Genomic DNA, 24,553 nt, shown 5'->3' with positions numbered 1-24,553 from the left:
TTGGAAGGTGGGAGACGAGATACTGGCAGAAGTAAAGCTGTGAGTACCGGGCGTGAGTCGTGCTTCGGTAGCTCAGTTGGTAGAGCACTTGCCCGCGAAAGGCAAAGGTCCCGAGTTCGAGTCTCGGTCGGGCACACAGTTTTCATCTGCCAGGAAGTTTCATATCAGCGCACACTCCGCTGCAGAGTGAAAGTCTCATTCTGGAAACATCCCCCAGGCTGTGGCTAAACCATGTCTCCGCTATATCCTTTCTTTCAGGAGTGCTAGTTCTGCTAGGTTCGCAGGAGAGCTTCTGTAAAGTTTGGAAGGTAGGAGACGAGATACTGGCAGAAGTAAAGCTGTGAGTACCGGGCGTGAGTCGTGCTTGGGTAGCTCAGTTGGTAGAGCACTTGCCCGCGAAAGGCAAAGGTCCCGAGTTCGAGTCTCGGACGGGCACACAGTTTTCATCTGCCAGGAAGTTTCATATCAGCGCACACTCCGCTGCAGAGTGAAAGTCTCATTCTGGAAACATCCCCCAGGCTGTGGCTAAGCCATGTCTCCGCTATATCCTTTCTTTCATGAGTGCTAGTTCTGCAAGGTTCGCAGGAGAGCTTCTGTAAAGTTTGGAAGGTAGGAGACGAGATACTGGCAGAAGTAAAGCTGTGACTACCGGGCGTGAGTCTTGCTTCAGTAGCTAAGTTGGTAGAGCACTTGCCCGCTAAAGGCAAAGGTCCCGAGTTCGAGTCTCGGTCATGCACGCAGTTTTCATCTGCCAGGAAGTGTCATATCAGCGCACACTCCGCTGCAGAATGAAAGTCTCATTCTGGAAACATCCCCCAGGCTGTGGCTAAGCCATGTCTCCGCTATATCCTTTCTTTCATGAGTGCTAGTTCTGCAAGGTTCGCAGGAGAGCTTCTGTAAAGTTTGGAAGGTAGGAGACGAGATTCTGGCAGAAGTAAAGCTGTGAGTGTTGTGTCGGTGTCTGGGCCGACACCGTGAAGTTGAGATGGCTGAAAATGCACGCTAGACTAACGCAGACGGGCGTGAGGTACTGGAACAGGATACGTAATTAATGTTAGGAAGAAAAGTACGGAGCAGGATTAATACTTATCTTTAATATCATTGTGGTACATCGATCTTGACGATACACAGGAGACTTTAAGTTCAATCACTGTATGGCTAATGGCGCCTTGCTAGTTCGTAGCCATAAACTTAGCTGATGGCTATTCTGTCTCTCGGCTAATGAGAGAGAAAGGCTTCGTACATCTGGTCGGTAGCTAGTTTCTCGTACAACTGGGCGAGTACTCTCTCGTATCACGAGACATGCCTTGGTGGTGGCGCTAGGTCTGCGATTACACAGTGGCGACACGCGGGTCCGACATGTACTAAATGGACCGCGGCCGATTTAAGCTACCACCTAGCAAGTGTGGTGTCTGGCAGTGACACCACAGTGAGTACCGGGCATGAGTCGTGCTTCGGCAGCTCAGTTGGTAGAGCACTTGCCCGTGAAAGGCAAAGGTCCCGAGTTCGTGTCTCGGTCGGGCACACAGTTTTCGTCTGCCAGGAAGTTTCATATCAGCGCACACTCAGCTGCAGATTGAAAGTCTCATTCTGGAAACATCCCCCAGGCTGTGGCTAAGCCATGTCTCCGCTATATCCTTTCTTTCAGGAGTGCTAGTTCTGCAAGGTTCGCAGGAGAGCTTCTGTAAAGTTTGGAAGGTAGGAGACGAGATACTGGCAGAAGTAAAGCTGTGAGTACCGGGCGTGAGTCGTGCTTGGGTAGCTCAGTTGGTAGAGCACTTGCCCGTGAAAGGCAAAGGTCCCGAGTTCGAGTCTCGGTCGGGCACACAGTTTTCATCTGCCAGGAAGTTTCATATCAGCGCACACTCCGCTGCAGAGTGAAAGTCTCATTCTGGAAACATCCCCCAGGCTGTGGCTAAGCCATGTCTCCGCTATATCCTTTCTTTCAGGAGTGCTAGTTCTGCAAGTTTCGCAAGGGAGCTTCTGTAAAGTTTGGAAGGTAGGAGACGAGATACTGGCAGAAGTAAAGCTGTGAGTACCGGCCGTGAGTCGTGCTTCTGTAGCTCAGTTGGTAGAGCACTTGCCTGCGAAATGGCAATGGTCCCGAGTTCGAGTCTCGGTCGGGCACACAGTTTTCATGTGCCATGAAGTTTCATATCAGCGCACACTCCGCTGCAGAGTGAAAGTCTCACTCTGGAAACATCCCCCAGGCTGTGGCTAAGCCATGTCTCCGCTATATCCTTTCTTTCAGGAGTGCTAGTTCTGCAAGGTTCGCAGGAGAACTTCTGTAAAGTTTGGATGGTAGGAGACACGATACTGGCAGAAGAAAAGCTGTGAGCACCGGGCGTGAGTCGTGCTTCGGTAGCTCAGTTGGTAGAGCACTTGCCCACAAAAGGCAAAAGTCCCGAGTTCGAGTCTCGGTCGGGCACACAGTTTTCATCTGCCAGGAAGTTTCATATCGGCGCACACTACGCTGCAGAGTGAAAGTCTTATTCTGGAAACATCCCCCAGGCTGTGGCTAAGCCATGTCTCCGCTATATCCTTTCTTTCAGGAGTGCTAGTTCTGCAAGGTTCGCAGGAGAGCTTTTGTAATGTTAGGAAGGTAGGAGACGAGATACTGGCAGAAGTAAAGCTGTGAGTACCGGGCGTGAGTCTTGCTTCGGTAGCTCAGTTGGTAGAGCACTTGCCCGCGAAAGGCAAAGGTCCCGAGTTCGAGTCTCGGTCGGGCACACAGTTTTCATCTGCCAGGAAGTTTCATATCAGCACACACTCCGCTGCAGAGTGAAAGTCTCATTCCGGAAACATCCCCCAGGCTGTGGCTAAGCCATGTCTCCGCTATATCCTTTCGTTCAGGAGTGCTAGTTCTGCAAGGTTCGCAGGAGAGCTTCTGTAAAGTTTGGAAGGTAGGAGACGAGATACTGGCAGAAGTAAAGCTGTGAGTACCGGGCGTGAGTCGTGCTTCAGTAGCTCAGTTGGTAGAGCACTTGCCCGCGAAAGGCAAAGGTCCCGAGTTCGAGTCTCGGTCGGGCACACACTTTTCATCTGCCAGGAAGTGTCATATCAGCGCACACTCCGCTGCAGAATGAAAGTCTCATTCTGGAAACATCCCCCAGGCTGTGGCTAAGCCATGTCTCCGCTATATCCTTTCTTTCATGAGTGCTAGTTCTGCAAGGTTCGCAGGAGATCTTCTGTAAAGGTTGGAAGGTAGGAGACGAGATACTGGCAGAAGTAAAGCTGTGAGTACCGGGCGTGAGTCGTGCTTCAGTAGCTCAGTTGGTAGAGCACTTGCCCGCGAAAGGCAAAGGTCCCGAGTTCGAGTCTCGGTCGGGCACACAGTTTTCATCTGCCAGGAAGTTTCATATCAGCGCACACTCCGCTGCAGAGTGAAAGTCACATTCTGGAAACATCCCCCAGGCTGTGGCTAAGCCATGTCTCCGCTATATCCTTTCCTTCAGGAGTGCTAGTTCTGCAAAGTTCGCAGGAGAGCTTCTGTAAAGTTTGAGATGTAGCAGACGAGATACTGGCAGAAGTAAAGCTGTGAGTACTGGGCGTGAGTCGTGCTTCAGTAGCTCACTTGGTAGAGCACTTGCCCGCGAAAGGCAAAGGTCCCGAGTTCGAGTCTCGGTCGGGCACACAGTTTTCATCTGCCAGGAAGTTTCATATCAGCGCACACTCCGCTGCAGAGTGAAAGTCTCATTCTGGAAACATCCCCCAGGCTGTGGCTAAGCCATGTCTCCGCTATATCCTTTCTTTCAGGAGTGCTAGTTCTGCAAGTTTCGCAAGGGAGCTTCTGTAAAGTTTGGAAGGTAGGAGACGAGATACTGGCAGAAGTAAAGCTGTGAGTACCGGCCGTGAGTCGTGCTTCTGTAGCTCAGTTGGTAGAGCACTTGCCCGCGAAATGGCAATGGTCCCGAGTTCGAGTCTCGGTCGGGCACACAGTTATCATCTGCCAGGAAGTTTCATATCAGCGCACACTCCGCTGCAGAGTGAAAGTCTCACTCTGGAAACATCCCCCAGGCTGTGGCTAAGCCATGTCTCCGCTATATCCTTTCTTTCAGGAGTGCTAGTTCTGCAAGGTTCGCAGGAGAACTTCTGTAAAGTTTGGATGGTAGGAGACACGATACTGGCAGAAGAAAAGCTGTGAGCACCGGGCGTGAGTCCTGCTTCGGTAGCTCAGTTGGTAGAGCACTTGCCCACAAAAGGCAAAAGTCCCGAGTTCGAGTCTCGGTCGGGCACACAGTTTTCATCTGCCAGGAAGTTTCATATCGGCGCACACTACGCTGCAGAGTGAAAGTCTTATTCTGGAAACATCCCCCAGGCTGTGGCTAAGCCATGTCTCCGCTATATCCTTTCTTTCAGGAGTGCTAGTTCTGCAAGGTTCGCAGGAGAGCTTTTGTAATGTTAGGAAGGTAGGAGACGAGATACTGGCAGAAGTAAAGCTGTGAGTAACGGGCGTGAGTCGTGCTTCGGTAGCTCAGTTGGTAGAGCACTTGCCCGTGAAAGGCAAAGGTCCCGAGTTCGAGTCTCGGTCGGGCACACAGTTTTCGTCTACCAGGAAGTTTCATATCAGCGCACACTCAGCTGCAGAGTGAAAGTCTCATTCTGGAAACATCCCCCAGGCTGTGGCTATGCCATGTCTCCGCTATATCCTTTCTTTCGGGGGTGCTAGTTCTGCAAAGTTCGCAGGAGAGCTTCTGTAAAGTTTGGAAGGTAGCAGACGAGATACTGACAGAAGTAAAGCTGTGAGTACCGGGCGTGAGTCGTGCTTCGGTAGCTCAGTTGGTAGAGCACTTGCCCGCGAAAGGCAAAGGTCCCGAGTTCGAGTCTCGGTCGGGCACACAGTTGTCATCTGCCAGGAAGTTTCATATCAGCGCACACTCCGCTGCAGAGTGAAAGTCTCATTCTGGAAACATCCCCCAGGCTGTGGCTAAGCCATGTCTCCGCTATATCCTTTCTTTCAGGGGTGCTAGTTCTGCAAGGTTCGCAGGAGAGCTTCTGTAAAGTTTGGAAGGTAGGAGACGAGATACTGGCAGAAGTAAAGCTGTGAGTACCGGGCGTGAGTCGTGCTTCGGTAGCTCAGTTGGTAGAGCACTTGCCCGCGAAAGGCAAAGGTCCCGAGTTCGAGTCTCGGTTGGGCACACAGTTTTCATCTGCCAGGAAGTTTCATATCAGCGCACACTCCGCTGCAGAGTGAAAGTCTCATTCTGGAAACATCCCCCAGGCTGTGGCTAAACCATGTCTCCGCTATATCCTTTCTTTCAGGAGTGCTAGTTCTGCTAGGTTCGCAGGAGAGCTTCTGTAAAGTTTGGAAGCTAGGAGACGAGATACTGGCAGAAGTAAAGCTGTGAGTACCGGGCGTGAGTCGTGCTTGGGTAGCTCAGTTGGTAGAGCACTTGCCCGCGAAAGGCAAAGGTCCCGAGTTCGAGTCTCGGACGGGCACACAGTTTTCATCTGCCAGGAAGTTTCATATCAGCGCACACTCCGCTGCAGAGTGAAAGTCTCATTCTGGAAACATCCCCCAGGCTGTGGCTAAGCCATGTCTCCGCTATATCCTTTCTTTCATGAGTGCTAGTTCTGCAAGGTTCGCAGGAGAGCTTCTGTAAAGTTTGGAAGGTAGGAGACGAGATACTGGCAGAAGTAAAGCTGTGACTACCGGGCGTGAGTCTTGCTTCAGTAGCTAAGTTGGTAGAGCACTTGCCCGCTAAAGGCAAAGGTCCCGAGTTCGAGTCTCGGTCATGCACGCAGTTTTCATCTGCCAGGAAGTGTCATATCAGCGCACACTCCGCTGCAGAATGAAAGTCTCATTCTGGAAACATCCCCCAGGCTGTGGCTAAGCCATGTCTCCGCTATATCCTTTCTTTCATGAGTGCTAGTTCTGCAAGGTTCGCAGGAGAGCTTCTGTAAAGTTTGGAAGGTAGGAGACGAGATTCTGGCAGAAGTAAAGCTGTGAGTGTTGTGTCGGTATCTGGGCCGACACCGTGAAGTTGAGATGGCTGAAAATGCACGCTAGACTAACGCAGACGGGCGTGAGGTACTGGAACAGGATACGTAATTAATGTTAGGAAGAAAAGTACGGAGCAGGATTAATACTTATCTTTAATATCATTGTGGTACATCGATCTTGACGATACACAGGAGACTTTAAGTTCAATCACTGTATGGCTAATGGCGCCTTGCTAGTTCGTAGCCATAAACTTAGCTGATGGCTATTCTGTCTCTCGGCTAATGAGAGAGAAAGGCTTCGTACATCTGGTCGGTAGCTAGTTTCTCGTACAACTGGGCGAGTGCTCTCTCGTATCACGAGACCTGCCTTGGTGGTGGCGCTAGGTCTGCGATTACACAGTGGCGACACGCGGGTCCGACATGTACTAAATGGACCGCGGCCGATTTAAGCTACCACCTAGCAAGTGTGGTGTCTGGCAGTGACACCACAGTGAGTACCGGGCATGAGTCGTGCTTCGGCAGCTCAGTTGGTAGAGCACTTGCCCGTGAAAGGCAAAGGTCCCGAGTTCGTGTCTCGGTCGGGCACACAGTTTTCGTCTGCCAGGAAGTTTCATATCAGCGCACACTCAGCTGCAGATTGAAAGTCTCATTCTGGAAACATCCCCCAGGCTGTGGCTAAGCCATGTCTCCGCTATATCCTTTCTTTCAGGAGTGCTAGTTCTGCAAGGTTCGCAGGAGAGCTTCTGTAAAGTTTGGAAGGTAGGAGACGAGATACTGGCAGAAGTAAAGCTGTGAGTACCGGGCGTGAGTCGTGCTTGGGTAGCTCAGTTGGTAGAGCACTTGCCCGTGAAAGGCAAAGGTCCCGAGTTCGAGTCTCGGTCGGGCACACAGTTTTCATCTGCCAGGAAGTTTCATATCAGCGCACACTCAGCTGCAGAGTGAAAGTCTCATTCTGGAAACATCCCCCAGGCTTTGGCTAAGCCATGTCTCCGCTATATCCTTTCTTTCAGGGAGTACTAGTTCTGCAAGGTTCGCAGGAGAGCTTCTGTAAAGTTTGGAAGGTAGGAGTCGAGATAATGGCAGAGGTAAAGCTGTGAGTACCGGGCGTGAGTCGTGCTTCAGTAGCTCAGTTGGTAGAGCACTTGCGCGTGAAAGACAAAGGTCCCGAGTTCGAGTCTCGGTCGGGCACACAGTTTTCATCTGCCAGGAAGTTTCATATCAGCGCACACTCCGCTGCAGAGTGAAAGTCTCATTCTGGAAACATCCCCCAGGCTGTGGCTAAGCCATGTCTCCGCTATATCCTTTCTTTCAGGAGTGCTAGTTCTGCAAGGTTCACAGGAGAGCTTCTGTAAAGTTTGGTAGGTAGGAGACGAGATACTGGCAGAAGTAAAGCTGTGAGTACCGGGCGTGAGTCGTGCTTCAGTAGCTCAGATGGTAGAGCACTTGCCCGTGAAAGGCAAAGGTCCCGAGTTCGAGTCTCGGTCGGGCACACAGTTTTCATCTGCCAGGAGGTTTCATATCAGCGCACACTCCGCTGCAGAGTGAAAGTCTCTTTCTGGAAACATCCCCCAGGCTGTGGATAAGCCATGTCTGCGCTATATCCTTTCTTTCGGGGATGCTAGTTCTGCAAAGTTCGCAGGAGAGCTTCTGTAAAGTGTGGAAGGTAGGAGACGAGATACTGACAGAAGTAAAGCTGTGAGTACCGGGCGTGAGTCGTGCTTCAGTAGCTCAGTTATTAGAGGACTTGCCCGCAAAGGGCAAAGGTCCCGAGTTCGAGTCTCGGTCGGGCACACAGTTTTCATCTGACAGGAAGTTTCATATCAGCGCACACTCCGCTACAGAGTGAAAGTCTCATTCTGGAAACATCCCCCAAGCTGTAGCTAAGCCATGTCTCCGCTATATCCTTTCTTTCAGGAGTGCTAGTTCTGCAAGGTTCAAAGGAGAGCCTCTGTAAAGTTTGGAAGGTAGGAGACGAGATACTGGCAGAAGTAAAGCTGTGAGTACCGGGCGTGAGTCGTGCTTGGGTAGCTCAGTTGGTAGAGCACTTGCCCCCGAAAGGCAAAGGTCCCGAGTTCGAGTCTCGGTCGGGCACACAGTTTTCATCTGCCAGGAAGTTTCATATCAGCGCACACTCCGCTGCAGAGTGAAAGTCTCATTCTGGAAACATCCCCCAGGCTGTAGCTAAGCCATGTCTCCGCTATATCCTTTCTTTCAGGAGTGCTAGTTCTGCAAGGTTCAAAGGAGAGCTTCTGTACAGTTTGGAAGGTAGGAGACGAGATACTGGCAGAAGTAAAGCTGTGAGTACCGGGCGTGAGTCGTGCTTGGGTAGCTCAGTTGGTAGAGCACTTGCCCGCGAAAGTTTAAGGTCCCGAGTTCGAGTCTCGGTCGGGCACACAGTTTTCATCTGACAGGAAGTTTCATATCAGCACACACTCCGCTGCAGAGTGAAAGTCTCATTCTGGAAACATCCCCCAGGCTGTGGCTAAGCCATGTCTCCGCTATATCCTTTCTTTCAGGAGTGCTAGTTCTGCAAGGATCGCAGGAGAGCTTCTGTAAAGTTTGGAAGGTAGGAGACGAGATACTGGCAGAAGTAAAGCTGTGAGTACCGGGCGTGAGTCGTGCTTCAGTAGCTCAGTTGGTAGAGCACTTGCCCGCAAAAGGCAAAGGTCCCGAGTTCGAGTCTCGGTCGGGCACACAGTTTTCATCTGCCAGGAAGTTTCAAATCAGCACACACTCCGCTGCAGAGTGAAAGTCTCATTCTGGAAACATCCCCCAGGCTGTGGCTAAGCCATGTCTCCGCTATATCCTTTCTTTCAGGAGTGCTAGTTCTGCAAGGTTCGCAGGAGAGCTCTGTACAGTTTGGAAGGTAGGAGACGCGATACTGGCAGACGAAACGCTGTGAGTACCGGCCGTGAGTCGTGCTTCGGTAGCTCAGCTGGTAGAGCACTTGCCCGCTAAAGGCAAAGGTCCCGAGTTCGAGTCTCGGTCGGGCACACAATTTTCATCTTCCAGGAAGTTTCATATCAGCGCACACTCCGCTGCAGAGTGAAAGTCTCATTCTGGAAACATCCCCCAGGCTGTGTCTAAGCCATGTCACCGCTATATCCTTTCTTTCATGAGTGCTAGTTCTGCAAGGTTCGCAGGAGAGCTTCTGTAAAGTTTGGAAGGTAGGAGACGAGATACTGGCAGAAATAAAGCTGTGAATACCGGGCAAGAGTCGTGTTTCGGTAGCTCAGTTGGTAGAGCACTTTCCCGCGAAAGGCAAAGGTCCCGAGTTCGAGTCTCGGTCGGGCACACAGTTTTCATCTGCCAGGAAGTTTCATATCAGCGCACACTCCGCTGCAGAGTGAAAGTCTCATTCTGGAAACATCCTTCAGGCTGTGGCTAAGCCATGTCTCCGCTATATCCTTTCTTTCAGGAGTGCTAGTTCTGCAAGGTTCACAGGAGAGCTTCTGTAAAGTTTGGAAGGTAGGAGACGAGATACTGGCAGATGTAAAGCTGTGAGTACCGGGCGTGAGTCGTGCTTCAGTAGCTCAGTTGGTAGAGCACTTGCCCGCGAAAGCCAAAGGTCCCTAGTTCGAGTCTCGGTCGGGCACACAGTTTTCATCTGCCAGGAAGTTTCATATCAGCGCACACTCCGCTGCAGAGTGAATGTCTCATTCTGGAAACATCCCCCAGGCTGTGGCTAAGCCATGTCTCCGCTATATCCTTTCTTTCAGGAGTGCTAGTTCTGCAAGGTTCGCAGGAGAGCTTCTGTAATGTTTGGAAGGTAGGAGACAAGATACTGGCAGAAGAAAAGCTGTGAGTACCGGGCGTGAGTCGTGCTTCGGTAGCTCAGTTGGTAGAGCACTTGCCCGTGAAAGGCAAAGGTCCCGAGTTCGAGTCTCGGTCGGGCACACAGTTTTCATCTGCCACGAAGTTTCATATTAGCGCACACTCCGCTGCAGAGTGAAAGTCTCATTCTGGAAACATCCCCCAGGCTGTGGCTAAGCCATGTCTCCGCTATATCCTTTCTTTCAGGAGTGCTAGTTCTGCAAGGATCGCAGAAGAGCTTCTGTAAAGTTTGGAAGGTAGGAGACGAGATACTGGCAGAAGTAAAGCTGTGAGTACCGGGCGTGAGTCGTGCTTTAGTAGCTCAGTTGGTAGAGCACTTGCCCGCAAAAGGCAAAGGTCCCGAGTTCGAGTCTCGGTCGGGCACACAATTTTCATCTGCCAGGAAGTTTCATATCAGCGCACACTCCGCTGCAGAGTGAAAGTCTCATTCTGGATACGTCCCCCAGGCTGTGGCTAAGCCATGTCTCCGCTATATCCTTTCATTCATGAGTGCTAGTTCTGCAAGGTTCGCAGGAGAGCTTCTGTAAAGTTTGGAAGGTAGGAGACGAGATACTGGCAGAAGTAAAGCTGTGAGTACCGGGCGTGAGTCGTGCTTGGGTAGCTCAGTTATTAGAGCACTTGCCCGCGAAAGGCAAAGGTCCCGAGTTCGAGTCTCGGTCCGGCACACAGTTTTCATCTGCCAGGAAGTTTTATATCGGCGCACACTCCGCTGCAGAGTGAAAGTCTCATTCTGGAAACATCCCCCAGGCTGTGGCTAAGCCATGTCTCCGTTATATCCTTTGTTTCAGGAGTGCTAGTTCTGCAAGGTTCGCAGGAGAGCTTCTGTAATGTTAGGAAGGTAGGAGACGAGATACTGGCAGAAGTAAAGCTGTGAATACCGGGCGTGAGTCGTGTTTCGGTAGCTCAGTTGGTAGAGCACTTTCCCGCGAAAGGCAAAGGTCCCGAGTTCGAGTCTCGGTCGGGCAAACAGTTTTCATCTGCCAGGAAGTTTCATATCAGCGCGCACTCCGCTGCAGAGTGAAAATGTCATTCTGGAAACATCCCCCAGGCTGTGGCTAAGCCATGTCTCCGCTATATCCTCTCTTTCAGGAGTGCTAGTTCTGCAAGGTTCGCAGAAGAGCTTCTGTAATGTTTGGAAGGTAGGAGACGAGATACTGGCAGAAGAAAAGCTGTGAGTACCGGGCGTGAGTCGTGCTTCGGTAGCTCAGTTGGTAGAGCACTTGCCCACAAAAGGCAAAGATCCCGAGTTCGAATCTCGGTCGGGCACACAGTTTTCATCTGCCAGGAAGTTTCATATCAGCGCGCACTCCGCTGCAGAGTGATAGTCTCATTCTGGAAACATCCCCCAGGCTGTGGCTAAGACATGTCTTCGCTATATCCTTTCTTTCAGGAGTGCTAGTTCTGCAAGGTTCGCAAGGGAGCTTCTGTAAAGTTTGGAAGGTAGGAGAAGAGATACTGGCAAAAGAAAAGCTGTGAGTACCGGGCGTGAGTCGTGCTTCGGTAGCTCAGTTCGTAGAGCACTTGCCCCCGAAAGGCAAAGGTCCCGAGTTCGAGTCTCGGTCGGGCACGCAGTTTTCATCTGCCAGGAAGTTTCATATCAGCGCACACTCCGCTGGAGAGTGAAAGTCTCATTCTGGAAACATCCCCCAGGCTGTGGCTAAGCCATGTCTCCGCTATATCCTTTCTTTCAGGAGTGACAGTTCTGCAAGGTTCGCAGGAGAGCTTCTGTAAAGTTTGGAAGGTAGGAGACGAGATACTGGCAGAAGTAAAGCTGTGAGTACCGGGCGTGAGTCATGCTTGGGTAGCTCAGTTGGTAGAGCACTTGCCCACAAAAGGCAAAGGTCCAGAGTTCGAGTCTCGGTCGGGCACACAGTTTTCATCTGCCAGGAAGTTTCATATAGGCGCACACTCCGCTGCAGAGTGAAAGTCTCTTTCTGGAAACATCCCCCAGGCTGTGGCTAAGCCATGTCTCCGCTATATCCTTTCTTTCAGAAGTGCTAGTTCTGCAAGGTTCAAAGGAGAGCTTCTGTAGTGTTAGGAAGGTAGGAGACGAGATACTGGCAGAAGTAAAGCTGTGAGTACCGGGCGTGAGTCGTCCTCAGGTAGCTCAGTTGGTAGAGCACTTGCCCACGAAAGGCAAAGGTCCCGAGTTCGAGTATCGGTCGGGCACACAGTTTTCATCTGCCAGGAAGTTTCATATCAGCGCACACTACGCTGCAGAGTGAAAGTCTCATTCTGGAAACATCCCCCAGGCTGTGGCTAAGCCATGTCTCCGTTATATCCTTTCTTTCAGGAGTGCTAGTTCTGCAAGGTTCGCAGGAGAGTTTCTGTAAAGTTTGGAAGGTAGGAGACGAGATACTGGCAGAAGTAAAGCTGTGAGTACCGGGCGTGAGTTGTGCTTCGGTAGCTCAGTTGGTAGAGCACTTGCCCGCGAAATGCAATGGTCCCGAGTTCGAGTCTCGGTCGGGCACACAGTTTTCATCTGCCAGGAAGTTTCATATCAGCGCACACTCTGCTGCAGAGTGAAAGTCTCTTTCTGGAAACATCCCCCAGGCTGTGGCTAAGCCATGTCTCCGCTATATCCTTTCTTTCAGGAGTGCTAGTTCCGCAAAGTTCGCAGGAGAGCTTGTGTAAAGTTGGGAAGGTAGGAGACGAGATACTGGCAGAAGAAAAGCTGTGAGTACCGGGCGTGAGTCGTGCTTCGGTAGCTCAGTTGGTAGAGCACTTGCCCACAAAAGGCAAAAATCCCGAGTTCGAGTCTCGGTCGGGCACACAGTTTTCATCTGCCAGGAAGTTTCATATCAGCGCACACTCCGCTGCAGAGTGAAAGTCTCATTCTGGAAACATCCCCCAGGCTGTGGCTAAGACATGTCTTCGCTATATCCTTTCTTTCAGGAGTGCTAGTTCTGCAAGTTTCGCAAGGGAGCTTCTGTAAAGTTTGGAAGGTAGGAGACGAGATACTGGCAGAAGTAAAGCTGTGAGTGCCGGAAGTGAGTCGTGCTTCGGTAGCTCAGTTGGTAGAGCACTTGCCCGCGAAATGCAATGGTCCCGAGTTCGAGTCTCGGTCGGGCACATAGTTTTCATCTGCCAGGACGTTTCATATCAGCGCACACTCTGCTGCAGATTGAAAGTCTCATTCCGGAAACATCCCCCAGGCTGTGGCTAAGCCATGTCTCCGCTATATCCTTACTTTCAGGAGTGCTAGTTCTGCAAGGTTCGCAGGAGAACTTCTGTAAAGTTTGGAAGGTAGGAGACGAGATACTGGCAGAAGTAAAGCTGTGAGTACCGGGCGTGAGTCGTGCTTCGGTAGCTCAGTTGGTAGAGCACTTGCGCCCGAAAGCCAAAGGTCCCGAGTTCGAGTCTCGGTCGGGCACACAGTTTTCATCTGCCAGGAAGTTTCATATCAGCGCACACTCCGCTGCAGAGTGAAAGCCTCATTCTGGAAACATCCCCCAGGCTGTGGCTAAGCCATGTCTCCGCTATATCCTTTCTTTCAGGAGTGCTAGTTCTGCAAGGTTCAAAGGAGAGCTTCCGTAAAGTTTGGAAGGTAGGAGACGAGATACTGGCAGAAGTAATGCTGTGAGTACCGGGCGTGAGTCGTGCTTCGGTAGCTCAGTTGGTAGAGCACTTGCCCGTGAAAGGCAAAGGTCCCGAGTTCGAGTCTCGGTCGGGCACACAGTTTTCATCTGCCACGAAGTTTCATATTAGCGCACACTCCGCTGCAGAGCGAAAGTCTCATTCTGGAAACATCCCCCAGGCTGTGGCTAAGCCATGTCTCCGCTATATCCTTTCTTTCAGGAGTGCTAGTTCTGCAAGGATCGCAGAAGAGCTTCTGTAAAGTTTGGAAGGTAGGAGACGAGATACTGGCAGAAGTAAAGCTGTGAGTACCGGGCGTGAGTCGTGCTTCAGTAGCTCAGTTGGTAGAGCACTTGCCCGCAAAAGGCAAAGGTCCCGAGTTCGAGTCTCGGTCGGGCACACAATTTTCATCTGCCAGGAAGTTTCATATCAGCACACACTCCGCTGCAGAGTGAAAGTCTCATTCAGGAAACATCCCCCAGGCTGTGGCTAAGCCATGTCTCCGCTATATCCTTTCTTTCAGGAGTGCTAGTTCTGCAAGGTTCGCAGGAGAGCTCTGTAAAGTTTGGAAGGTAGGAGACGCGATACTGGCAGAAGAAACGCTGTGAGTACCGGGCGTGAGTCGTGCTTCGGTAGCTCAGTTGGTAGAGCACTTGCCCGCTAAAGGCAAAGGTCCCGAGTTCGAGTCTCGGTCGGGCACACAATTTTCATCTGCCAGGAAGTTTCATATCAGCGCACACTCCGCTGCAGAGTGAAAGTCTCATTCTGGAAACATCCCCCAGGCTGTGTCTAAGCCATGTCTCCGCTATATCCTTTCTTTCATGAGTGCTAGTTCTGCAAGGTTCGCAGGAGAGCTTCTGTAAAGTTTGGAAGGTAGGAGACGAGATACTGGCAGAAGTAAAGCTGTGAGTACCGGGCGTGAGTCGTGCATGGGTAGCTCAGTTATTAGAGCACTTGCCCGAGAAAGGCAAAGGTCCCGAGTTCGAGTCTCGGTCGGGCACACAGTTTTCATCTGCCAGGAAGTTTCATATCGGAGCACACTCCGCTGCAGAGTGAAAGTCTCATTCTGGAAACATCCCCCAGGCTGTGGCTAAGCCATGTCTCCGTTATATCCTTTCTATCAGGAGTGCTAGTTCTGCAAGGTTCGCAGGAGAGCTTCTGTAATGTTAGGAACGTAGGAGACGAGATACTGGCAGAAGTAAAGCTGTGAATACCGGGCGTGAGTCGTGTTTCGGTAGCTCAGTTGGTAGAGCACTTTCCCGCGAAAGGCAAAGGTCCCGAGTTCGAGTCTCGGTCGGGCACACAGTTTTCATCTGCCAGGAAGTTTCATATCAGCGCGCACTCCGCTGCAGAGTGAAAGTGTCATTCTGGAAACATCCCCCAGGCTGTGGCTAAGCCATGACTCCGCTATTTCCTTTCTTTCAGGAGTGCTAGTTCTGCAAGGTTCGCAGGAGAGCTTCTGTAATGTTTGGAAGGTAGGAGACGAGATACTGGCAGAAGAAAAGCTGTGAGTACCGGGCGTGAGTCGTGCTTCGGTAGCTCAGTTTGAAGAGCACTTGCCCACAAAAGGCAAAGATCCCTAGTTCGAGTCTCGGTCGGGCACACAGTTTTCATCTGCCAGGAAGTTTCATATCAGCGCACACTCCGCTGCAGAGTGAAAGTCTCATTCTGGAAACATCCCCCAGGCTGTGGCTAAGACATGTCTCCGCTATATCCATTCTTTCAGGAGTGCTAGTTCTGCAAGGTTCGCAAGGGAGCTCCTGTAAAGTTTGGAAGGTAGGAGACGAGATACTGGCAGAAGAAAAGCTGTGAGCACCGGGCGTGTGTCGTGCTTCGGTAACTCAGTTGGTAGAGCACTTGCCCGCGAAAGGCAAAGGTCCCGAGTTCGAGTCTCGGTCGGGCACACAGTTTTCATCTGCCAGGAAGTTTCATATCAGCGCACACTCCGCTGCAGAGTGAAAGTCTCATTCTGGAAACATCCCCCAGGCTGTGGCTAAGCCATGTCTCCGCTATATCCTTTCTTCCAGGACTGCTAGTTCTGCAAGGTTCGCAGGAGGGCTTCTGTAAAGTTTGGAAGGTAGGAGACGAGATACTGGCAGAAGTAAAGCTGTGAGTACCGGGCGTGAGTCGTGCTTGGGTAGCTCAGTTGGTAGAGCACTGGCCCGCAAAAGGCAAAGGTCCCGAGTTCGAGTCTCGGTCGGGCACACAGTTTTCATCTGCCAGGAAGTTTCATATCGGCGCACACTCCGCTGCAGAGTGAAAGTCTCTTTCTAAAAACATCCCCCAGGCAGTGGCTAGGCCATGTCTCCGCTATATCCTTTCTTTCAGGAGTGCTAGTTCTGCAAGGTTCAAAGGAGAGCTTCTGTAATGTTAGGAAGGTAGGAGACGAGATACTGGCAGAAGTAAAGCTGTGAGTACCGGGCGTGAGTCGTGCTTCGGTAGCTCAGTTGGTAGAGCACTTGCCCGCGAAATGCAATGGTCGCGAGTTCGAGTCTCGGTCGGGCACACAGTTTTCATCTGCCAGGAAGTTTCATATCAGCGCACACTCTGCTGCAGAGTGAAAGTCTCATTCTGGAAACAGCCCCCAGGCTGTGGCTAAGCCATGTCTCCGCTATATCCTTACTTTCATGAGTGCTAGTTCTGCAAGGTTCGCAGGAGAGCTTCTGTAAAGTTTGGAAGGTAGGAGACGAGATACTGGCAGAAGTAAAGCTGTGAGTACCGGGCGTGAGTCGTGCTTCGGTAGCTCAGTTTGTAGAGCACTTGCGCCCGAAAGGCAAAGGTCCCGAGTTCGAGTCTAGGTCGGGCACACAGTTTTCATCTGCCAGGAAGTTTCATATCAGCGCACACTCCGCTGCAGAGTGAAAGTCTCATTCTGGAAACATCCCCCAGGCTGTGGCTAAGCCATGTATCCGCTATATCCTTTCTTTCAGGAGTGATAGTTCTGCAAGGTTCGCAGGAGAGCTTCTGTAAAGTTTGGAAGGTAGGAGACGAGATACTGGCAGAAGTAAAGCTGTGAGTACCGGGCGTGAGTCATGCTTGGGTAGCTCAGTTGGTAGAGCACTTGCCCACAAAAGGCAAAGGTCCAGAGTTCGAGTCTCGGTCGGGCACACAGTTTTCATCTGCCAGGAAGTTTCATATCGGCGCACACTCCGCTGCAGAGTGAAAGTCTCTTTCTGGAAACATATCCCAGGCTGTGGCTAAGCCATGTCTCCGCTATATCCTTTCTTTCAGGAGTGCTAGTTCTGCAAGGTTCAAAGGAGAGCTTCTGTAGTGTTAGGAAGGTAGAAGACGAGATACTGGCAGAAGTAAAGCTGTGAGTACCGGGCGTGAGTCGTGCTTCGGTAGCTCAGTTGGTAGAGAACTTGCCCAAGAAAGGCAAATGTCCCAAGTTCGAGTATCGGTCAGGCACACAGTTTTCATCTGCCAGGAAGTTTCATATCAGCGCACACTCCGCTGCAGAGTGAAAGTCTCATTCTGGAAACATCCCCCAGGCTGTGGCTAAGCCATGTCTCCGCTATATCCTTTCTTTCAGGAGTGCTAGTTCTGCAAGGTTCGCAGGAGAGCTTCTGTAAAGTTTGGAAGGTAGGAGACGAGATACTGGCAGAAGTAAAGCTGTGAGTACCGGGCGTGAGTCGTGCTTCGGTAGCTCAGTTGGTAGAGCACTTGCCCGCGAAATGCAATGGTCCCGAGTTCGAGTCTCGGTCAGGCACACAGTTTTCATCTGCCAGGAAGTTTCATATCAGCGCACACTCTGCTGCAGAGTGAAGGTCTCATTCTGGAAACATCCCCCAGGCTGTGGCTAAGCCATGTCTCCGCTATATCCTTTCTTTCAGGAGTGCTAGTTCTGCAAGGTTCGCAGGAGAGCTTCTGTAAAGTTTGGAAGGTAGGAGACGAGATACTGGCAGAAGTAAAGCTGTGAGTACCGGGCGTGAGTCGTGCTTCGGTAGCTCAGTTGGTAGAGCACTTGCCCGCGAAAGGCAAAGGTCCCGAGTTCGAGTCTCGGTCGGGCACACAGTTTTCATCTGCCAGGAAGTTTCATATCAGCGCACACTCCGCTGCAGAGTGAAAGTCTCATTCTGGAAACATCCCCCAGGCTGTGGCTAAGCCATGTCTCCGCTATATCCTTTCTTTCAGGGGTGCTAGTTCTGCAAGGTTCGCAGGAGAGCTTCTGTAAAGTAGGGAAGGTAGGAGACGAGATACTGGCAGAAGTAAAGCTGTGAGTACCGGGCGTGAGTCGTGCTTCAGTGGCTCAGTTGGTAGAGCACTTGCCCGCGAAAGGCAAAGGTCCCGAGTTCGAGTCTCGGTCGGCCACACAGTTTTCATTACCAGGAGGTTTTATATCAGCGCACACTCCGGTGCAGAGTGAAAGTCTCATTCTGGAAACATCCCCCAGGCTGTGGCTAAGCCATGTATCCGCTATATCCTTTCTTTCATGAGTGCTAGTTCTGCAAGTTTCGCAGGAGAGCTTCTGTAAAGTTTGGAAGGTAGGAGACGAGATACTGGCAGAAGTAAAGCTGTGAGTACCGGGTGGGAGTCATGCTTGGGTAGCTCAGTTGGTATAGCACTTGCCCCCGAAAGGCAAAGGTCCCGATTTCGAGTCTCGGTCGGGCACACAGTTTTCGTCTGCCAGGTAGTTTCATATCAGCGCACACTCCGCTGCAGAGTGAAAGTCTCATTCTGGAAACATCCCCCAGGCTGTGGCTAAGCCATGTCTCCGCTATATCCTTTCTTTCAGGTGTGCTAGTTCTGCAAGGTTCGCAGGAGAGCTTCTGTAAAGTTTGGAAGGTAGGAGACGAGATACTGGCAGAAGTAAAGCTGTGAATACCGGGCGTGAGTCGTGTTTCGGTAGCTCAGTTGGTAGAGCACTCTCCCGCGAAAGGCAAAGGTCCCGAGTTCGAGTCTCGGTCGGGCACACAGTTTTCATCTGCCAGGAAGTTTCATATCAGCGCGCACTCCGCTGCAGAGTGAAAGTGTCATTCTGGAAACATCCCCCAGGCTGTGGCTAAGCCATGACTCCGCTATTTCCTTTCTTTCAGAAGTGCTAGTTCTGCAAGGTTCGCAGGAGAGCTTCTGTAATGTTTGGAAGGTAGGAGACGAGATACTGGCAGAAGAAAAGCTGTGAGTACCGGGCGTGAGTCGTGCTTCGGTAGCTCAGTTTGTAGAGCACTTGCCCACAAAAGGCAAAGATCCCGAGTTCGAGTCTCCGTCGGGCACACAGTTTTCATCTGCCAGGAAGTTTCATATCAGCGCACACTCCGCTGCAGAGTGAAAGTCTCATTCTGGAAACATCCCCCAGGCTGTGGCTAAGACATGTCTCCGCTATATCCTTTCTTTCAGGAGTGCTAGTTCTGCAAGGTTCGCAAGGGAGCTCCTGTAAAGTTTGGAAGGTAGGAGACGAGATACTGGCAGAAGAAAAGCTGTGAGCACCGGGCGTGTGTCGTGCCTCGGTAACTCAGTTGGTAGAGCACTTGCCCGCGAAAGGCAAAGGTCCCGAGTTCGAGTCTCGGTCGGGCACACAGTTTTCATCTGCCACGAAGTTTCATATCAGCGCACACTCCGCTGCAGAGTGAAAGTCTCATTCTGGAAACATCCCCCAGGCTGTGGCTAAGCCATGTCTCCGCTATATCCTTTCTTTCAGGACTGCTAGTTCTGCAAGGTTCGCAGGAGAGCTTCTGTAAAGTTTGGAAGGTAGGAGACGAGATACTGGCAGAAGTAAAGCTGTGAGTACATGGCGTGAGTCGTGCTTGGGTAGCTCAGTTGGTAGAGCACTTGCCCGCAAAAGGCAAAGGTCCCGAGTTCGAGTCTCGGTCGGGCACACAGTTTTCATCTGCCAGGAAGTTTCATATCGGCGCACACTCCGCTGCAGAGTGAAAGTCTCTTTCTAAAAACATCCCCCAGGCTGTGGCTAGGCCATGTCTCCGCTATATCCTTTCTTTCAGGAGTGCTAGTTCTGCAAGGTTCAAAGGAGAGCTTCTGTAATGTTAGGAAGGTAGGAGACGAGATACTGGCAGAAGTAAAGCTGTGAGTACCGGGCGTGAGTCGTGCTTCGGTAGCTCAGTTGGTAGAGCACTTGCCAGCGAAAGGCAAAGGTCCCGATTTCGAGTCTCGGTCGGGCACACAGTTTTCATCTGCCAGGAAGTTTCATATCAGCACACACTCCGCTGCAGAGTGAAAGCCTCATTCTGGAAACATCCCCCAGGCTGTGGCTAAGCCATGTCTCCGCTATATCCTTTCTTTCAGGAGTGCTAGTTCTGCAAGGTTCAAAGGAGAGCTTCCGTAAAGTTTGGAAGGTAGGAGACGAGATACTGGCAGAAGTAATGCTGTGAGTACCGGGCGTGAGTCGTGCTTCGGTAGCTCAGTTGGTTGAGCACTTGCCCGTGAAAGGCAAAGGTCCCTAGTTCGAGTCTCGGTCGGGCATACAGTTTTCATCTGCCACGAAGTTTCATATTAGTGCACACTCCGCTGCAGAGCGAAAGTCTCATTCTGGAAACATCCCCCAGGCTGTGGCTAAGTCATGTCTCCGCTATATCCTTTCTTTCAGGAGTGCTAGTTCTGCAAGGATCGCAGAAGAGCTTCTGTAATGTTTGGAAGGTAGGAGACGAGATACTGGCAGAAGTAAAGCTGTGAGTACCGGGCGTGAGTCGTGCTTCAGTAGCTCAGTTGGTAGAGCACTTGCCCGCAAAAGGCAAAGGTCCCGAGTTCGAGTCTCGGTCGGGCACACAATTTTCATCTGCCAGGAAGTTTCATATCAGCACACACTCCGCTGCAGAGTGAAAGTCTCATTCTGGAAACATCCCCCAGGCTGTGGCTGAGCCATGTCTCCGCTATATCCTTTCTTTCAGGAGTGCTAGTTCTGCAAGGTTCGCAGGAGAGCTCTGTAAAGTTTGGAAGGTAGGAGACGCGATACTGGCAGAAGAAACGCTGTGAGTACCGGGCGTGAGTCGTGCTTCGGTAGCTCAGTTTGTAAAGCACTTGCCCACAAAAGGCAAAGATCCCAAGTTCGAGTCTCGGTCGGGCACACAGTTTTCATCTGCCAGGAAGTTTCATATCAGCGCACACTCCGCTGCAGAGTGAAAGTCTCATTCTGGAAACATCCCCCAGGCTGTGGCTAAGACATGTCTCCGCTATATCCATTCTTTCAGGAGTGCTAGTTCTGCAAGGTTCGCAAGGGAGCTCCTGTAAAGTTTGGAAGGTAGGAGACGAGATACTGGCAGATGAAAAGCTGTGAGCACCGGGCGTGTGTCGTGCTTCGGTAACTCAGTTGGTAGAGCACTTGTCCGCGAAAGGCAAAGGTCCCGAGTTCGAGTCTCGGTCGGGCACACAGTTTTCATCTACCAGGAAGTTTCATATCAGCGCACACTCCGCTGCAGAGTGAAAGTCTCATTCTGGAAACATCCCCCAGGCTGTGGCTAAGCCATGTCTCCGCTATATCCTTTCTTCCAGGACTGCTAGTTCTGCAAGGTTCGCAGGAGAGCTTCTGTAAAGTTTGGAAGGTAGGAGACGAGATACTGGCAGAAGTAAAGCTGTGAGTACCGGGCGTGAGTCGTGCTTGGGTAGCTCAGTTGGTAGAGCACTGGCCCGCAAAAGGCAAAGGTCCCGAGTTCGAGTCTCGGTCGGGCACACAGTTTTCATCTGCCAGGAAGTTTCATATCGGCGCACACTCCGCTGCAGAGTGAAAGTCTCTTTCTAAAAACTTCCCCCAGGCAGTGGCTAGGCCATGTCTCCGCTATATCCTTTCTTTCAGGAGTGCTAGTTCTGCAAGGTTCAAAGGAGAGCTGCTGTAATGTTAGGAAGGTAGGAGACGAGATACTGGCAGAAGTAAAGCTGTGAGTACCGGGCGTGAGTCGTGCTTCGGTAGCTCAGTTGGTAGAGCACTTGCCCGCGAAATGCAATGGTCCCGAGTTCGAGTCTCGGTCGGGCACACAGTTTTCATCTGCCAGGAAGTTTCATATCAGCGCACACTCTGCTGCAGAGTGAAAGTCTCATTCTGGAAACAGCCCCCAGGCTGTGGCTAAGCCATGTCTCCGCTATATCCTTACTTTCATGAGTGCTAGTTCTGCAAGGTTCGCAGGAGAGCTTCTGTAAAGTTTGGAAGGTAGGAGACGAGATACTGGCAGAAGTAAAGCTGTGAGTACCGGGCGTGAGTCGTGCTTCGGTAGCTCAGTTGGTAGAGCACTTGCGCCCGAAAGGCAAAGGTCCCGAGTTCGAGTCTAGGTCGGGCACACAGTTTTCATCTGCCAGGAAGTTTCATATCAGCGCACACTCCGCTGCAGAGTGAAAGTCTCATTCTGGAAACATCCCCCAGGCTGTGGCTAAGCCATGTATCCGCTATATCCTTTCTTTCAGGAGTGATAGTTCTGCAAGGTTCGCAGGAGAGCTTCTGTAAAGTTTGGAAGGTAGGAGACGAGATACTGGCAGAAGTAAAGCTGTGAGTACCGGGCGTGAGTCATGCTTGGGTAGCTCAGTTGGTAGAGCACTTGCCCACAAAAGGCAAAGGTCCAGAGTTCGAGTCTCGGTCGGGCACACAGTTTTCATCTGCCAGGAAGTTTCATATCGGCGCACACTCCGCTGCAGAGTGAAAGTCTCTTTCTGGAAACATCCCGCAGGCTGTGGCTAAGCCATGTCTCCGCTATATCCTTTCTTTCAGGAGTGCTAGTTCTGCAAGGTTCAAAGGAGAGCTTCTGTAGTGTTAGGAAGGTAGAAGACGAGATACTGGCAGAAGTAAAGCTGTGAGTACCGGGCGTGAGTCGTGCTTCGGTAGCTCAGTTGGTAGAGAACTTGCCCAAGAATGGCAAAGGTCCCGAGTTCGAGTATCGGTCGGGCACACTGTTTTCATCTGCCAGGAAGTTTCATATCAGCGCACACTCCGCTGCAGAGTGAAAGTCTCATTCTGGAAACATCCCCCAGGCTGTGGCTAAGCCATGTCTCCGCTATATCCTTTCTTTCAGGAGTGCTAGTTCTGCAAGGTTCACAGGAGAGCTTCTGTAAAGTTTGGAAGGTAGGAGACGAGATACTGGCAGAAGTAAAGCTGTGAGTACCGGGCGTGAGTCGTGCTTCGGTAGCTCAGTTGGTAGAGCACTTGCCCGCGAAATGCAATGGTCCCGAGTTCGAGTCTCGGTCAGGCACACAGTTTTCATCTGCCAGGAAGTTTCATATCAGCGCACACTCTGCTGCAGAGTGAAGGTCTCATTCTGGAAACATCCCCCAGGCTGTGGCTAAGCCATGTCTCCGCTATATCCTTTCTTTCAGGGGTGCTAGTTCTGCAAGGTTCGCAGGAGAGCTTCTGTAAAGTTTGGAAGGTAGGAGACGAGATACTGGCAGAAGTAAAGCTGTGAGTACCGGGCGTGAGTCGTGCTTCAGTTGCTCAGTTGGTAGAGCACTTGCCCGCGAAAGGCAAAGGTCCCGAGTTCGAGTCTCGGTCGGGCACACAGTTTTCATTACCAGGAGGTTTCATATCAGCGCACACTCCGGTGCAGAGTGAAAGTCTCATTCTGGAAACATCCCCCAGGCTGTGGCTAAGCCATGTATCCGCTATATCCTTTCTTTCATGAGTGCTAGTTCTGCAAGTTTCGCAGGAGAGCTTCTGTAAAGTTTGGAAGGTAGGAGACGAGATACTGGCAGAAGTAAAGCTGTGAGTACCGGGTGGGAGTCATGCTTGGGTAGCTCAGTTGGTATAGCACTTGCCCCCGAAAGGCAAAGGTCCCGATTTCGAGTCTCGGTCGGGCACACAGTTTTCGTCTGCCAGGTAGTTTCATATCAGCGCACACTCCGCTGCAGAGTGAAAGTCTCATTCTGGAAACATCCCCCAGGCTGTGGCTAAGCCATGTCTCCGCTATATCCTTTCTTTCAGGAGTGCTAGTTCTGCAAGGTTCGCAGGAGAGCTTCTGTAAAGATTGGAAGGTAGGAGACGAGATACTGGCAGAAGTAAAGCTGTGAATACCGGGCGTGAGTCGTGTTTCGGTAGCTCAGTTGGTGGAGCACTTTCCCGCGAAAGGCAAAGGTCCCGAGTTCGAGTCTCGGTCGGGCACACAGTTTTCATCTGCCAGGAAGTTTCATATCAGCGCGCACTCCGCTGCAGAGTGAAAGTGTCATTCTGGAAACATCCCCCAGGCTGTGGCTAAGCCATGACTCCGCTATTTCCTTTCTTTCAGAAGTGCTAGTTCTGCAAGGTTCGCAGGAGAGCTTCTGTAATGTTTGGAAGGTAGGAGACGAGATACTGGCAGAAGAAAAGCTGTGAGTACCGGGCGTGAGTCGTGCTTCGGTAGCTCAGTTTGTAGAGCACTTGCCCACAAAAGGCAAAGATCCCGAGTTCGAGTCTCGGTCGGGCACACAGTTTTCATCTGCCAGGAAGTTTCATATCAGCGCACACTCCGCTGCAGAGTGAAAGTCTCATTCTGGAAACATCCCCCAGGCTGTGGCTAAGACATGTCTCCGCTATATCCTTTCTTTCAGGAGTGCTAGTTCTGCAAGGTTCGCAAGGGAGCTCCTGTAAAGTTTGGAAGGTAGGAGACGAGATACTGGCAGAAGAAAAGCTGTGAGCACCGGGCGTGTGTCGTGCTTCGGTAACTCAGTTGGTAGAGCACTTGCCCGCGAAAGGCAAAGGTCCCGAGTTCGAGTCTCGGTCGGGCACACAGTTTTCATCTGCCAGGAAGTTTCATATCAGCGCACACTCCGCTGCAGAGTGAAAGTCTCATTCTGGAAACATCCCCCAGGCTGTGGCTAAGCCATGTCTCCGCTATATCCTTTCTTTCAGGACTGCTAGTTCTGCAAGGTTCGCAGGAGAGCTTCTGTAAAGTTTGGAAGGTAGGAGACGAGATACTGGCAGAAGTAAAGCTGTGAGTACCGGGCGTGAGTCGTGCTTGGGTAGCTCAGTTGGTAGAGCACTTGCCCGCAAAAGGCAAATGTCCCGAGTTCGAGTCTCGGTCGGGCACACAGTTTTCATCTGCCAGGAAGATTCATTTCGGCGCACACTCCGCTGCAGAGTGAAAGTCTCTTTCTAAAAACATCCCCCAGGCTGTGGCTAAGCCATGTCTCCGCTATATCCTTTCTTTCAGGAGTGCTAGTTCTGCAAGGTTCAAAGGAGAGCTTCTGTAATGTTAGGAAGGTAGGAGACGAGATACTGGCAGAAGTAAAGCTGTGAGTACCGGGCGTGAGTCGTGCTTCGGTAGCTCAGTTGGTAGAGCACTTGCCCGCGAAAGGC

At 51.4% G+C, this 24,553-nt stretch overlaps 4 non-coding genes across 4 annotated transcripts; all 4 read left to right on the top strand.

The window, feature by feature from the left end:
* Nucleotides 1–4,462: 4,462 nt before the first annotated feature.
* Nucleotides 4,463–4,537, top strand: Trnas-uga (transfer RNA serine (anticodon UGA)). The gene has a single exon. It is a non-coding gene; the product is annotated as a tRNA-Ser (tRNA).
* Nucleotides 4,538–7,961: 3,424 nt separating this feature from the next.
* Trnas-cga (transfer RNA serine (anticodon CGA)) lies at nt 7,962–8,034 on the top strand. The gene has a single exon. It is a non-coding gene; the product is annotated as a tRNA-Ser (tRNA).
* Nucleotides 8,035–9,765: 1,731 nt separating this feature from the next.
* Trnas-uga (transfer RNA serine (anticodon UGA)) lies at nt 9,766–9,840 on the top strand. The gene has a single exon. It is a non-coding gene; the product is annotated as a tRNA-Ser (tRNA).
* A 3,537-nt stretch (nt 9,841–13,377) lies between these two features.
* On the top strand, nt 13,378–13,452 carry Trnas-uga (transfer RNA serine (anticodon UGA)). The gene has a single exon. It is a non-coding gene; the product is annotated as a tRNA-Ser (tRNA).
* The last annotated feature ends 11,101 nt before the right edge of the window (nt 13,453–24,553 follow it).

This window comes from Schistocerca serialis, chromosome 9 (assembly GCF_023864345.2).
Source record: "Schistocerca serialis cubense isolate TAMUIC-IGC-003099 chromosome 9, iqSchSeri2.2, whole genome shotgun sequence".
In the NCBI taxonomy this organism is placed as follows: domain Eukaryota; kingdom Metazoa; phylum Arthropoda; class Insecta; order Orthoptera; family Acrididae; genus Schistocerca; species Schistocerca serialis.
Note: the sequence above shows the minus strand (reverse complement) of the source record. Positions and strands in the feature narration are given on the sequence as shown.